We start from the raw sequence: 14,287 nt of genomic DNA on the forward strand, positions 1-14,287 counted from the left end.
GGATTCAGCCCTGTGCTCTGTAGGAATTCCTAACCCCCACCGCCCTAGTGGCCCAAGGGGGAGGGGAGGCAGCTCTTACCTTGGCCCAGGACCTGGCCCCTGAGGAGTTCCATATGGGGCACCATGAAAGCGAATCGCTCTGAGGTAAGCCATCTGGGCATGGTCCTGCTGGTTTGCACAGTTGTTGGCTGAATGCAGCAGCAGAAGGAAGCAGAGCCCAGGGAGTGGCCCTAAGCATGTGGCTCTTACCACGGCTCCCAGTCTGGTGCCAAGTCACATGAGATTTTATGGCTCCAAATCATCGGCCTAATCCCGCGACACCTCAGGCCTACTCTGGAAGTTCTGTGGGGGCTGAAAATCACCAAAACTTGCCCCGAGCCTGGAGTCAATGGGTTGGGGCATGAACCTCACCTCCCTTATCCTGAACCTCCACATTCATGCCTAAGAAATGGACGTGAACAGGGAAAAGTGAAGGGAACCCTCACCCTTTATACACCCACACACGCCCATATGCACCCACACCACAGCCGTATTCATGTTGTTTAAAAACGTGGTTTCACACGTTGCCTTTATTATAAGAAGGGGGTGCAAATCTCTCTGTCAATGCTGTGAGGTGCCCCCTTGTGCATTTCCTGCTCTTTACTTTTGTCGTCCTCCTCCTCCAGGCTGCTCCAGGTAAGAGATAATAATCCCTCCAGGTTATTTTACTATTTAGGTTTTGTGTTGTGATGGCAGCGAAAAGCTTCAACCAGGAATCGGGACCCCATTGTCTCAAGTGTGGCACACACCTCATAAAAGAGATGTCCCTGCCCCAAAAAGCACGCAATCTAAATGTATTTCTCCCAGAACGGGGGCTTTTAAAAATACCCCAAATTTTGCCAGACTCACAATAAAATCGTGCCAGTTAGCAACAGTGTAAATCCATAATAATGCCTTCTACCTAGGTGGTGCTATTCTGGATTTAAAGTGATATAAGTGAGGGCAAAGTCTGGACCTATAACTTTCCTAGATTTAAAAAAGTGATTTTCCAGGGCTAGCTCGGTTTTGCTGTTGGGAACAAGCATTGCCCCAGCCAGGAATGACCATGCTATGGTTAGCTTCTTATTTCATTGTTTTGTATGGTTTCCTGCTTCTGAAAGCACTGGTTAATTTATATTATCATCATCTCTGATAAGAAGTGGATTTTTGCTGTACACCTGGAACGACCAGCTCTAGTGATTCCCATTTCCTGTTGGGTGGGCGAAGGTGCTAACATTTCCTGACACTGAAGAGCACACAGAGAGTAGAAGCAGCTTGGAGTGGCTAGAAAGGCTGTAGGATTTTTCCTCCAATTGCCCTGAATGACACCCTTCCTGCTGGTTTGACTAGCACAATTAGCCCCAGATACAAGGCATTTACAATGAGTGGGATTCAGCAGCTTTTGGCCATCAGCGAGCCAGAGTACAACAGCTGGGACACTTGTGTTAGAATAGTGCGCTGTGCAGTTTGGGCCTGTAGGTGATACTGTCCTTCATCAGCCCAGACCAAGGGGCAAACCATGTGCTGTATGTAGGATTAATCTTCCCCTAAAGCTCTTGGGAGAGGCACAGAGAACGATCTCATTGCATTCATAACATAACTCCAATAATAACTGTATGGGGCTTTGAATGAAACACAGAGGCTCTGTCCAGTCCCTCCTTGTCACACACTATTAGAATGAGTGTGCATAAGTAAGAATGAAGGAAATGCTCTACCTTTTGCCACACAGGCCTGCTCATAAGTGTACACACACACACACATGTGCAGAGGGACACAATCACAGACAAAACCAAGACTGATCTCTTTACCAAAAATGAACGATTTAACAACACCTCTTTCTTAAAGGGGGGTGAGAGGGACAAATCTTTCTTTCTGTGGGTCGAGGGTTCCTCCTCCAGGATTTGAGCAGATCGGACATTCTCTAGTTTTTGCAGCATCTCATTATAAAGTTGGGGCAGGCTCCACGTAGGTATTCATGTGAGGGACATATCTCGAAAGCCTCCACGCAGTAACCTCCTTGAGAAACACAGGGCGGGATTTGCATCCTTTGACCATACCCTGCACAAAGGAAAGAAGGTATTTGTCATCAGCCTTCGCTACGAAGAGGAGCGGACAAAGTTTTCAGACTGGAGTGTCTAAAGTTAGGGACCTAAATCCACGCTGAGGGACTTCAAGAAAAGTGGCCTGATTTTCAGAAGCACTTGGGACCCACAGTCCCATTGACTTCCGTGGGAGTTTATCATGCTCAGCACTTCCAAATGATTGAAATGTGGGTGGAGGGAGTCACTCCTAGGCTCATGGAAGTCCAGGGCAATCCCATTGACTTGAATGGAGAAATATCAGGATAGGTGACTAATTTAAGCTGAACACAGTGCTGCCAGTGAAGTCACTGTAAGTTCTCAGCCCTGCAGAAAATCCACTTATGTGCATCTGACCTGGAAGAAGCAGACAATTGCGCTTGCATGTTCTTTGCAACAGGGGAAAATGCTTAAGGTCATAAAAGTTGTGATCTGAAGAAGAGCTCTGTGTAGCTTGAAAATGTGTCTCTTTCACCAACAGAAGATGGGTCAGTAAAAGATATTGCCTTTACCCCCCTTGCCTCTCTGTGGACATAAAAGAAAGCTGTTGCAGAACCAGCAGAGACCCTCTGAACTACTGATCACCTAAGTGAGATCTCTGGGGGCGGAGGAGCCAGGGATCTGACTGAACACCCAGTCTTAGACAAATTAGTGTCTTTGCTTGGTTAAAGAAACACAGCTTGGTCTGCATGAACTTCTTCCCCATTTAAAACAAACCAAACGATGGAGGGATGCATCTGAGTCTGAGAAAGCTGAGAAATGGGGGGCTTCTGTTTCATTTTGATGATAAGGTCTTCAAGGCCGGGACTGTCAACTACCCCGTGCTTGTACAGTGACTTAGCATAATGAATCCCTGTTCTTGGCTGGTCCCTAGGAACTAATGTACTGAGCATACTAATAATAACAACAATAATAATACATTAAAATGTATTTTGTTTTAATGTTTTGCAAAGTTTAAAAGGTCCCCAGACAAGTATCACAGCTACGTGCAGCTAAAAAAAGATCATTGTAAATGCCAAATACAACCTCGTGCTTTCAGTCTTCTCTCACAACCAGACTGAGCCTTATTCTCATCTATACCAAGGCCCCGTTAGCCCATTCTGGTAAAGGCCCTCAGCGTCAATGAGAACCTGGCTCACCGTAGTTAAAATAAGTACATGGGGCCAGATTCTCCGTTGCCCAGAGACGCGTATATTTATTTACATCAGTGCAAAGTTGGTGTGCATAGATACCATTCTGATGTATCGGTGTTAACACCCATTTTGCACTGGTATATGAAACCACCACGTGGGCTTGACCAGCTCCTGGAGCTCTTTGGCTGAGCCTCTAGGGGCCCTACCAAAAGGATTACAACTTAGGTGGCTACCACAGGCCTCCGATCTCATTCCCAGCCCAGGTGGATTCCAGACCAGGGAACCAGAGAGCTTGGCTGGAGTCAGGAGGGGACTCTTCCGCATTTAGGAACGAAGAAAAACTAAGGTGACTTTTGTCATGCCACACCTCGGCAATGCTCCATACCAAGGCATGCCACCTTGGCCTCCAGTCCACCTTGAGAGGGTACAAGGGTCAGCAGGGAGAACTTTGCGAGTCCTAGGAGGTGAAAAATTGGCTCATTATCAATGTTTATTAAGTACTAGTGAGAAGTCACTTGGGTGGAAGAGCCAGGCACCAGGAAAAAGAACCCAGGATCCAACCCACACGAGGAGAGCACAGAAGCTGCTCCAAATATTGGTGACTGCAAGCATCTGGGAGAGAAACGGGAGAAGGTTTGAGCTCCAGCCCAGGGGAAAGGGCTACAGATAAGTGACTGCACACAGTGCAGGGAAATAGAGAATCTGTCCCAACCTATCTGGGTACTTATAGCCACCCTAATAACAATTGCTCCTGCTGATGATAAAGGGAGGTGTGTCCTAGTGCTCAAAGTACAGAGCAAGGAACCCAAAACTCCTGCATTCTACTCCTGGATCTGCCACTGATTCACTGTGTGGCCTTGGGTGAGTTATTTAGGGCCTGACAAGCCTTTAGGCACTGAACAAGGTGAAATATTTAGCCGTGCCACCCCAGGGACAGGCCAGGGGTGGGATCATAGCCCCGGGAGTCCCAGGGCAAGATTTTTGAGGCTGACTAGTGATTCTGGGCTCCTAAGTTGAGACAACTGGAAGGGGCCTGGGTTTCAGAGGGTGGGGGCTCAGCATGTTCTAAACATCAAGTCGCTTTATGGTGTCTCAGGTTGGAGATACCCAGAACCACTCATCACTTTTGAAAATACTGGCCATGACTCCCTTCCCACTGTCCCCTGGCCCCAGGGAGATATTCCTCTGAGCCATTCCCTTGCTGGGCAAGGTGGCAGCTCTCTAACTGCAGCGGATTCACCAACCTCTCTTCAAACACAGTTCATGCTGAGAAGAGGCTCTCTCCATAGGATACAGCAACGGGGTGGATTGCTCTTTAAATGACGGAGGTGCTGGTCACAGTTCTGAAGTTCAGGTTGAATTGAGTTTTGCACGTTAACAGGATTTTGACCTCTTTGTTATGAAGGAAAAATACAGTGTGTCCTCCCCGAAATGCCAGCACCGGCTATCTGACGAAAGAATGAATGTAATCTATTAAATGTACTGTCCACAGAAATGAACAGGGCGGGAGGGGCAGGATTCCAAAGGACATAAGTAAAAGAAGGATGCCTCGAGTTTTTTGCCCCTTTAGACTGTAATTGGCCACCTTGTAGACTGTCATTGGCCAGCCTTCACAGAACTCTCGTGAGCCAAATACGTAAGTGCTGTTGCTTCCCTTCTACAGGAGGGGAAAGTGTAACACAAAGGATAAGGCTCAAGTGTGAGTGCTTCAAAACAGGGCCCTAAGTCCATAGTTAGGCACCTAGGTAAGTGGCACAGTTTGCAGATGTGTCTCCAGATGAAATTCAGGCCATGGATTACAATGCCAAAATGTGGGGGCAGATTTTAGGCATTCAAGTTTGAAGTTGCTTGATGTCACACAGTGAATCAAGGTCAGAGCCAGGAGCTCCCGCCTGTTAGGTCTGTTCTGAAATCACGGGCACTCTCCACCTCTCAGACACACAGATATCCCTTCTAGCATCCCCACCTCCCCGGAGCGCCGGTGGAAGAGTTGGCGTCAGAACGCATTAGAAGTGCCTCTCTTCACAGCTTTCTCTCTCACCTGGAGCAGGCTGGAAGAGTAGGGGGACCACAGCAATGAGCAGGTACAGGCTCCTCATGGCTGAGGGTTGGCTGGGATCTCCGCATCACTGCAGAGAAGAGGCACCAAGGCAGAATGAGACAGCAGTTCTGTGCCAGATGAATCCCAGTATTTAAAGGGTGTTGGGGTCTGTGAAAGGCTGAAGTGCAGGATTCTTGCTTTGATGTGTCTGGTGCAACCTGTAGCCGGAAATTCCAGTAAATATCTCAAGCTTTCACATAATCGGCATGGTCAGCAAGAGTATCACATCTAAGTGTACAGAGGTAATAATTCCTCTCTACCCAGTCACCAAAGCTGCACTAGGAGAGCTTTAAGGGTTCTCTTTAAAGTCAGAATCTAGCCCTTTGTTATTTTGACTCACCTTTCTGTGTCCAAGGGCCAGATTGTTCCTCCAGGCAGAGCCCTCAGCAAGGGCTGGTATTTAAATGGCTGTTTGCAGCATGTTTACAACCTCAGGGTACACAGAATGAAAACTGGCTTCATTTTGAACTGGGCTGGGATCAGTGGTTTCTGTCACAGGTCAGCACATACTTTGCTGACAGAGAGTGAAATGCCAAGACAATTAGAAGTCAGGCTCTGTCTGAAACACCCCCCTCCTCCCCCACCCTAAGCCCAGGCTCACACAGTGTTGGAAACATTTCTCCATGGAGAAGGATAAAACAGCCAACCTTTCCTCCACCTCACACACTTGTCCTCCCTCCACACTTACTACACTCTAGACACATTGGATACATACATAGACACAAAGGCAGACACACATGCACACACAAAAAAGGAAGTTGTATGCCCTTGCTGAATAGCAGCTTGTTGTTATTAGAAACAGGGGAACAAATCTCTGTTTGGGTGCTCTCAGGTCACCCTTCTGGATTTCCGCAGCCCAGCTCCTTCTCTGCCACCATCACAAATTCCATCACAGATCACCCTGGGGGGCAATTATCTCTTCCTTATCCCTCATCAGGATCCTTCTCTGACTTTGCATCCCTTAACCTTTGTTAATAGATTGAGCTCTTTGAGTCTATCACTATAATGCAGGTTCTCTAATCATTCTCATGGCTCTTCTTTGAACCCTCTCCATTTTATCAACATCCTTCTTGAGCTGTGAGTACCAGAACTGGACACAGTATTCCAGCAGTGGTCACACCAGTGCCAAATATAAAGATAAACTGGCTTCTCTACTCCTGCTCAAGATTCCCCTGTTTGTGCATCCCAGGATTGCATTTGCCGTTTTGGCCACAGCATCGCACTGGGAGCTCATGTTCAGCTGATTCTACACTCTTCCACCCACCAAATCATTTTTAGAATTGCTGCTTTCCATCCTGCAAGTATTGCTACACAATTTGTTCCTAGCTGTACACATTTACATTTCGCCGTATTAAAACACATATTGTTTGCGTGTGCCAAGCATACCAAGCAATCCAGATCGCCTGTATCCATGCCCTGTCCTCTTCATGATTTACCACTCTCCCAATTTTTGTGTCATTTGAAAACTTTATCAGTGATGATTTTATGTTTTCTTCCAAGTCACTGATAAAAGTGTTAAATAGCATAGGGACAAGGACTGAACGGTATGGGATCCTACTAGAAATATACCTGCTCAATGATGATTCCCTGTTTGCAATTACATTTTGAGATCTATCAGTTAGTCAGTTTTTAATCCATTTAATATGTGCCATATTAATTTTATATCACTCTAGTTTTTTAATTAATGTGTTGTGTAGTACCAAGTCAAATCTCTTTCAGAAGTCTAAGTGTATCTCATCAACACTATTACCTTTATCAACCAAATATTGTCACAACATTAGCTTTCTTCCAGTCTTCTGGAACTTCCCCAGTGTTCCAAGACTTATTGAAAAATAACATAAATTATTCAGAGAGCTTCTCAGACTATTCTTTATTTATTATAAAGTTATTTGGATCTACTGATTGAAAAATGTCAAACTTTAGTAGCTACTGTTTAAAATCCTCCTGAGAGATTAGTGGAATGAAAAGAGTGTTGCCATATGATATGATTACATCGTCTGTTTTTATTCCAAATACAGAACAGAAATGTTTATTGAACAGTTGATAATTCTACTGTTTCTATTTAGTAATGGACCAATACCATTGTCAGGATTCTTTTTGTTCCTACTATACTTTAAAAACTTCTACTTATTATCCTTAACTCTGCTGGCCACAGATTTGACATTGTGTACCTTTTCTTCCTTTATCAATTTTCTACAATTGCTAGCTGCTGATTTATGTTAACTGAATACTGAAATAAGGACGGTAAGGGCTGATTCATACCGGGCTGTGTCATGGGGTAATTATTAGCATAGTTTGTATTGAAAATGCCAAATGCTCAGCACTACAAAACAACCCTATTGTTCCTGATATAAGCCCTGTGGCCCAAAGCCCTAGAGAATAGGGAGCTAATGATTGACACTAAATTTACATAGTTAAACATACAGCAGAACCCTGTTTATCCAAGTCTCCATTATCCAGGTCTCTGTATTAACTGAACCACCATCTGCCTGGGTCTGACAGCGGCATGGGTCCGATTTTGTGCCCCAGGCAGCTAGTGGGTTGGTTAATATGGAGAGCCGGATAATGGAGGCATGAATAAATGGGATTCTACTGTATATTGTAGATAGGGAAACTAAAGTTCAGCATTTCATTTTAATTGTGGAGAACCACAGATTTGTATGGTTTTTGATTGGAGAATTTTGTTCTTTTTATCACGATCTGGTGATCAGTTCTTGGCCCTACACTATTTAACATTGTTATCAGTGGGTCTGGAAGAAAACCAAAAAAATCATCACTGATCAAATTTGAAAATGACACAAGATTTGGGGGAGTGGGAACTAATGAAGAGAACAGGTCACTGATACAGAGTGATCTGGATTGCTTGATAAGATGGGCGCAAGCAAACCATGTGTTTTGATATGGCCAAATGTAAATGTGTACATTTAGGAACAAAGAACCTGGGCCCTACTTACAGGATGGGGGACTCTATCCTGGGAAGCAGTGACCCTGAAAAAGACTGAGGGTTCATGTTGGATAAACAGCGGAACACTTTGGAGTCAGACTACAGACTCCCTATCTTGTTGGAAGCTGAGGAGACGGTTGACTATTGACTCTATATGGGACTGGAATTGCTACTGAATGGGATGATCTGTGTTTGCTGAGGAGATTCTGAGGAGTCTAGAGGGGAACTCCGGGGCTGCTGCTCTCTTATGAGGCATCCAGATGACACACATGCAGCTTTGATGCCACGTTGCAGAGACTGAAAAGCCACCTCTGTGAAACGATCGGAGGGGAGTACCTGTGTGTGTGTGTGTGTGTGTGTGTGTGTGAACACACTAAGGTATCTTTCACTGAGCTTGTGCAACAGCAGCAAAGCGGGAAAATCTGTGTGGGAAACAGCAATAGTTACCGCATAGTCATTGCTTCAGAAGAGTTTTCATGATTATTCCCAATGCAGGTTGCAATGTCCATAGCTACAAGCATCTGGGTTACCTGTGCCAACTGCCAATTAGCATATTCCAATGACCTCTTTTGCTATTGACATGAGGCCGGTAAGGGCGGAGTCACACAGGGCTGTGCTATGGGTAATTGTTAGCTTAGATTGAACTGAAATGCCAAGTCAGCACCGCAAACAAACCCCGTTGCCCCCTAGGTGCCCAGCCCTGAGCTGCCCAAGCTGTACTCTGGCAGCAATGTGGGAGATGCCAACTACAGTCCAGCAGTGTTGGCCCCCAAGGGGGCCTGGGCAGCTTTCCAAGTGTGCAAAGGCAGCCCTGGCTGGGCCAGGAATGAACTGTGTGTGACAGGACTCACGGCATCTCCAGCCTGGTTTTGCTGCTACTGAGCCAGTCCATTGCAGCACGGCACCCCTTAGTAACTGTGTTGCTGCTGATAAGGGTGGCAGAGGGAGAGGTGTGCACCTTATTTCTCGTAGAGGTGGCTATTCCTTGAGCTCCTAGTAAAATCATGCTCCTGGGAGTACTCACCCCACATGTTCATTCGTACCCTGGCATGCTCCTCAGATAGCAGAACTCTGGGCGTAGGGCCTATTCACCACTGCACTGAGTTCTCTAGTGCTTGGAGGAGTCCAAGCAAGGGTACATGGGTCTGCAGGTAGGTTCCAGTGCATTGAGGCCAGTGGGAAGCGAGTTGGCAGAAGGGCCTGAGAATACAGGTACAGGGAATTATGGGAATAGCAATGGATAACTAGCTAGGCTCAGACCCAGGTACCTGCACCTTTGCTACCACTACACTGCACAGTGGGTAGGGAGGGTGTGTCACAGCCCAACCTGTATGCTTTCCCACACCCGCCAGACAAGCATGCCAGCTCAGGATCTACATGCCTGAAGGGCACGGTTCAGGGCTTTGAGTGTGGACAATAGCAGGTTTGAGCACCTCTACGCACCTCAACACCTGAAGAGCCTGCAGTATGGACATACCCTGTGTGTATGGATGGCAGGCGAGTTAGAGGGATCACTGGAATTATAACTACAGACAAGCCGTTAGGTGTTGTCTTCACTCCTCAGAGAGGTGTGTTTTTACAACAGAATAATTCAACTGTGTTAGCTCTTCCACTGTAATAACATAGTGGACACAAGGCACTTCAATTTTTTTGCAAAGTAAAATAGGCAAAGTCAGCCCTGGCAGGGGGTAGAGCGCTGATCTGACCTAGCAAGCCCAATCTTTGATCGTCCTCATACTAACAAGATGGGCCTTGCAATGAAACACACCTCCCTTGTTCTGAACGTCCATGCTCACCTTAGAAATGGGTTTGAACAGAGAAGAATGAAGGGAGCACACAAACTTCCCTCCCCCCACCCCTCACATGCCCAAAGCAAGATTAACTTCATTTAAACAATGTGATTTAACACAACCTTTGTATACACATACACACACACACACACACACAGAGCCAGGTTCTTGTCATTTAAACAATGTGATTTTAGCACAGTCTTTACACACAGCCCTCAAGCAAGAGTCATGTCATTTAAACAATGTGATTTAACAAACTGCCTTTATTGAGAGGAGAGGTGCAAATCTGATTTTCGTTGCTGTGAGGTTCCCCCTTGTACATTTCTGCAGCTCAGCGTGTTCTCTATGTTTGGCAGCATATCAGTGGAGCTGGGCAAACTCCACGTAGCAGCTGTATACCAGGAGAACAGAGGCCTAAACGCGGTAGACAGAGCCCACCCTTGAGTAGACAGGGAACAAATGGTAAGCGTAGGCCAGACCCTGCACAAAGAGAAAAAGACGTGATTTGCAGGTCGCCGTAGCTGCACCCAGGGTATGAGCTGTGGTCCAAATTTGGGCACCTAAAGGAAAGCTCCTACATCCTGATTTAGGGACTGCAACAAAAGTGGCCTGGCTTTCAGCGGCGTGTCTCTCACTTCCGGGTACTCAGCACGTCTTTTAAGTTCTTAAATAATGATGTAGGCACCTCACTTTAGGATGAGAGAACACAAAGCTCTACTTAAAACTCTTCTTCGCTCTGAGGCCTACGGAAAACTTGGCAATAACTGCTGGTGTGCTGAGACTGCTGCCTAGTATGCTGACCAATATGGTCTCGCTGTTTCCTTATATTGGCTGCCTGTATTCGTCTATTGCAGCGGCAGGCAACCTCGGGCACGCATGCCAAAGGCGGCACGCTGGCTGATCTTCAGTGACACTCCCTCTGCCCAGGTCCTGGCCACCGGTCCGGGGGGCTCTGCATTTTAATTTAATTTTAAATGAAGCTTCTTACACATTTTATAAACCTTACTTACTTTACATACAACAATAGTTTAGTTATATATTAAAGACTTATAGAAAGAGACCTTCTAAAAACGTTCAAATGTATGACTGGCACGTGAAACCTTAAATTAGCGTGAATAAGTGAAGACTCGGCCCACCGCTTCTGAAAGGTTGCCGACCCCTGATCTGTTGTCTCCTGTCTTATACTTAGATTGTAAGTGCTCTGGGGCAGGGACTGTCTTTTGTTCTGTGTCTGTGCAGTGCTTAGCCCAGTGGGGTCCTGGTCCACGGTTAGGGTTCCTGAGAACGACTATAATACAAATAATAAATAATATTATTAAATGCAGGGGAAGCTGGGGTTGCTCAGCCAGTTTGAAGATCAGCTTGTGTGCACCTACAGAGGAGCTGGGTTCCTTAGGCAGTCAGCTGGTAACCAGAGAAATGATTTAAGCGCATAAGAAATAAAGTATAAATTCTTAACGGTCAGAGTAATGAACCATTGGAACAATTTACTAAGGATTGTGGTGGATTTTCCATCAGAGCCAATCTTAAAATCAAGATTGGATGTTTTATTAAAGCTCTGCTCTAGGAATTTTGGGGACGTTCTCTGTCCTGTGTTAGACAGGAGGTCAGACCTGACGATCCCCTCTGGCCTTGGAATCACTGAACCTACAAAAAATGAAAGATTAAGAATCCCCAAACTATTCCGCACCCAAATGAGAGCCCTGGGAGAGAGAGCACCCCAACTATAGTCAGGCTTCTGCTGGCACAGCCACTCTTAGACTGTATTGTATTTGCTTGTGTCTGAAAAGCAGATTCTCTTAAAAGCACTCCTCCTGCATTTCCTATAGCTGAGAGTAAAACCACTGAGAAAGGGGGTTTCTTTATTTCAAAATATCCTTTGTATAGCAATTTGGCCAAGTTTAGCAGACATCCACAGAAACACCTGCTTAACTCTGTCAGGTTAAATACTGCTACAGCAGAGCAAATGAAATACTGCACAGAACAGTGCCCTTTAAACATTTTCTTATAAACACATGGGGTCAGGTCCTCAGCTGGTGTGAGTCAGCGTAGCTCCACTCAGTTCAACGCCAGTTTACACCAGCTGAGGCGCTGGTCCTAAATCTCCATACAAGATGCTTCAGAGCAGATGGTGAGTAAAGATGCACAAGTGTTTGCAAGACTGGGGACTACAGGTGGTGAGATACTATCTTGGAGACTCTGCTTTGGGCTCTGTCTGGTAATGCCGAAAATGGAGTCACCCTTTGTCAGGAAGGTGGATGTTCGCTCAGAGCAATGAAATCGCCGGTGCTGGGTGCAATACAAATGTTTATTTTCCAGTACACTTCATTCTGAGAAGGCTGCACTCAATGGGAACTCAGAGCGGAGACACTGAGTGAAGCTTTCCTTTAATTAAACCTATTATACCGGACACATCTTCAGTTGATGTAAATTGGCGGAGCTCCGTTGACTTCAAGATTTTAATATAGTCTCCAAAATCCAGGCTTGTCACTGTTGCTTTGTTGCTTCTGCAGCCAGACAGACCAGAAATGATGACACCAAGAAAACGGTGTCCTTACACCTTCCACTGATGTCAATGCAATGTTAGCTATTTCCTGCTTGCTGTCTTTTCAGAATCACAGAAATGTAGGGCTGGAAGGGACCTAAAAAAGTCATCAAGTCTAGCCTCCTGTGTCGAGGCAGGACCAGTTAAACCTAAACCATACCTAACAGGTGTCTGTGCAACCTGTTCTTAAATACCTCCAATGTCCAGCTCATTTTGTGCCTTGGCCTTTCTGTCTTTAGATGCTTGTGCTATTCTTTTGTACTTCTCCTTGGCAATTTGTCCATGTTTCCACTTTTTGCGGAACTCCTTTTTGATTTTCTGATCAGTAAGAGCTCCTGGTGGAGCCATAGTGCCCTCTTACTATTCTTCCTAGCTTTCCTTCACATTGATTAGTTTGCAGTTGTACTTTTAATATAGCCTCCTTGAGAAACTGCTAGCTTTCCTGAACTCCTTATCCCTTTGATTGTCTTCCCATGGGACCTTCCAGTTCTCTGAGTTTGTTGAAGTCTGCTATTTTGAAGTCCCTAATGTGTTTGTCCTGTGAGGCTGGATGTACCTGTGATGTACCTAGAGTTACTGGTTGACTTCAGTGGAGCTATACTGAGCTACACCAGCTGAGTTCAGCTGATCTGCACCATGATGGTGAGTCAGATCCTGGCCCAAAAGCCTTATTCAAGGTTGATGCATTGTAGTGGGATCTGGCTCATTGTATACGTCAAAGCACCAACCTTGAGAATGGCTTGAGTGTCTACATTCAATTGTTATTTTATTTCTTTTCCCAAAGCAGAAGTGTGGTGATTTGGGGAACCTGTGTACCGCTGATGGGTTCTGGTTGACGTTATGAAGTTATAATGAAGTTGTTACTATGAAAATTGCTGTATCACTGAACGCCCCTTTGTAACTGTGGAATGCACCATTGGCCTGCAGGGCTGGGTCATGTTTCTGCCCAGCCAGGTACTGTGGTGGGTCATTAGAACTCAGTCACCACTTATTCAGGGTGAAGCACACTGGGACAATGGGCTAGCTGGAGCTGGGGGTTTGGAGATGGAAGTTCCCCAGGCAGGAAAAAGAGACAGAGCTGACAAAGCAGGAGGTTATAGAAGGAATCAGAGGGGAACGATTCAAGGATCCACACAAGAAGGTTTGGGCAGGAGAGGGGAAGCAGATGGACTAGGAACAGTCAGAGTAGGTGATCTGGGGAACATGTTTCAGAAGCCAAGCCATGCACATAACAGAAGGATCCTGGATGGCCCTGGGGGACCCTGAACGCAGCCCAAAGAATGCTCTGGAATGGTGAGGAAACTGAGGCAGGGAACTGCATTTAGGGTTTATTACTTTGGACAGATCTGTGTATTTCTCATGCTATTAAAGAAAGAGCAATAGCGCTGTAGAATCATGTGCAAAGTGTCGGTGCATTTCATGTGTTATACCTACTATGTGCCCCATTAAAGCGGTAAACCAGAAGGCTCACTCTTTGGGAGCAGTTCTGGGAGAGGCTGTGTTTAAGCTTTATGGGGGAGGGGAATGGGGAAGTCTGAGGACTCAGCACTGGTTCCAGGGACTGGGCAGCATGCCGCTTGGTTGCAGCTCTCAGTAGGGGGTACCAGATAGAGTATATGCCCCCCATCAGTGTGGTCTGAGACCCTCAAATAGGGACATTGCCTGGGCTCCATTCAGA

General features: G+C 46.0%; 1 long non-coding RNA gene across 1 annotated transcript; it reads right to left on the reverse strand.

Annotated features, from left to right (window-relative positions):
* Positions 1 to 1,826: 1,826 nt before the first annotated feature.
* LOC141983748 (uncharacterized) lies at positions 1,827 to 5,770 on the reverse strand. Its single transcript, XR_012638490.1, has 3 exons — positions 5,671 to 5,770; positions 5,271 to 5,488; positions 1,827 to 2,076 (listed from the first exon to the last, which is right to left on the reverse strand). It is a non-coding gene; the product is annotated as an uncharacterized LOC141983748 (long non-coding RNA).
* Between the last annotated feature and the right edge of the window lie 8,517 nt (positions 5,771 to 14,287).

Source organism: Natator depressus, chromosome 3 (genome assembly GCF_965152275.1).
Source record: "Natator depressus isolate rNatDep1 chromosome 3, rNatDep2.hap1, whole genome shotgun sequence".
Lineage (NCBI taxonomy): Eukaryota > Metazoa > Chordata > Testudines > Cheloniidae > Natator > Natator depressus.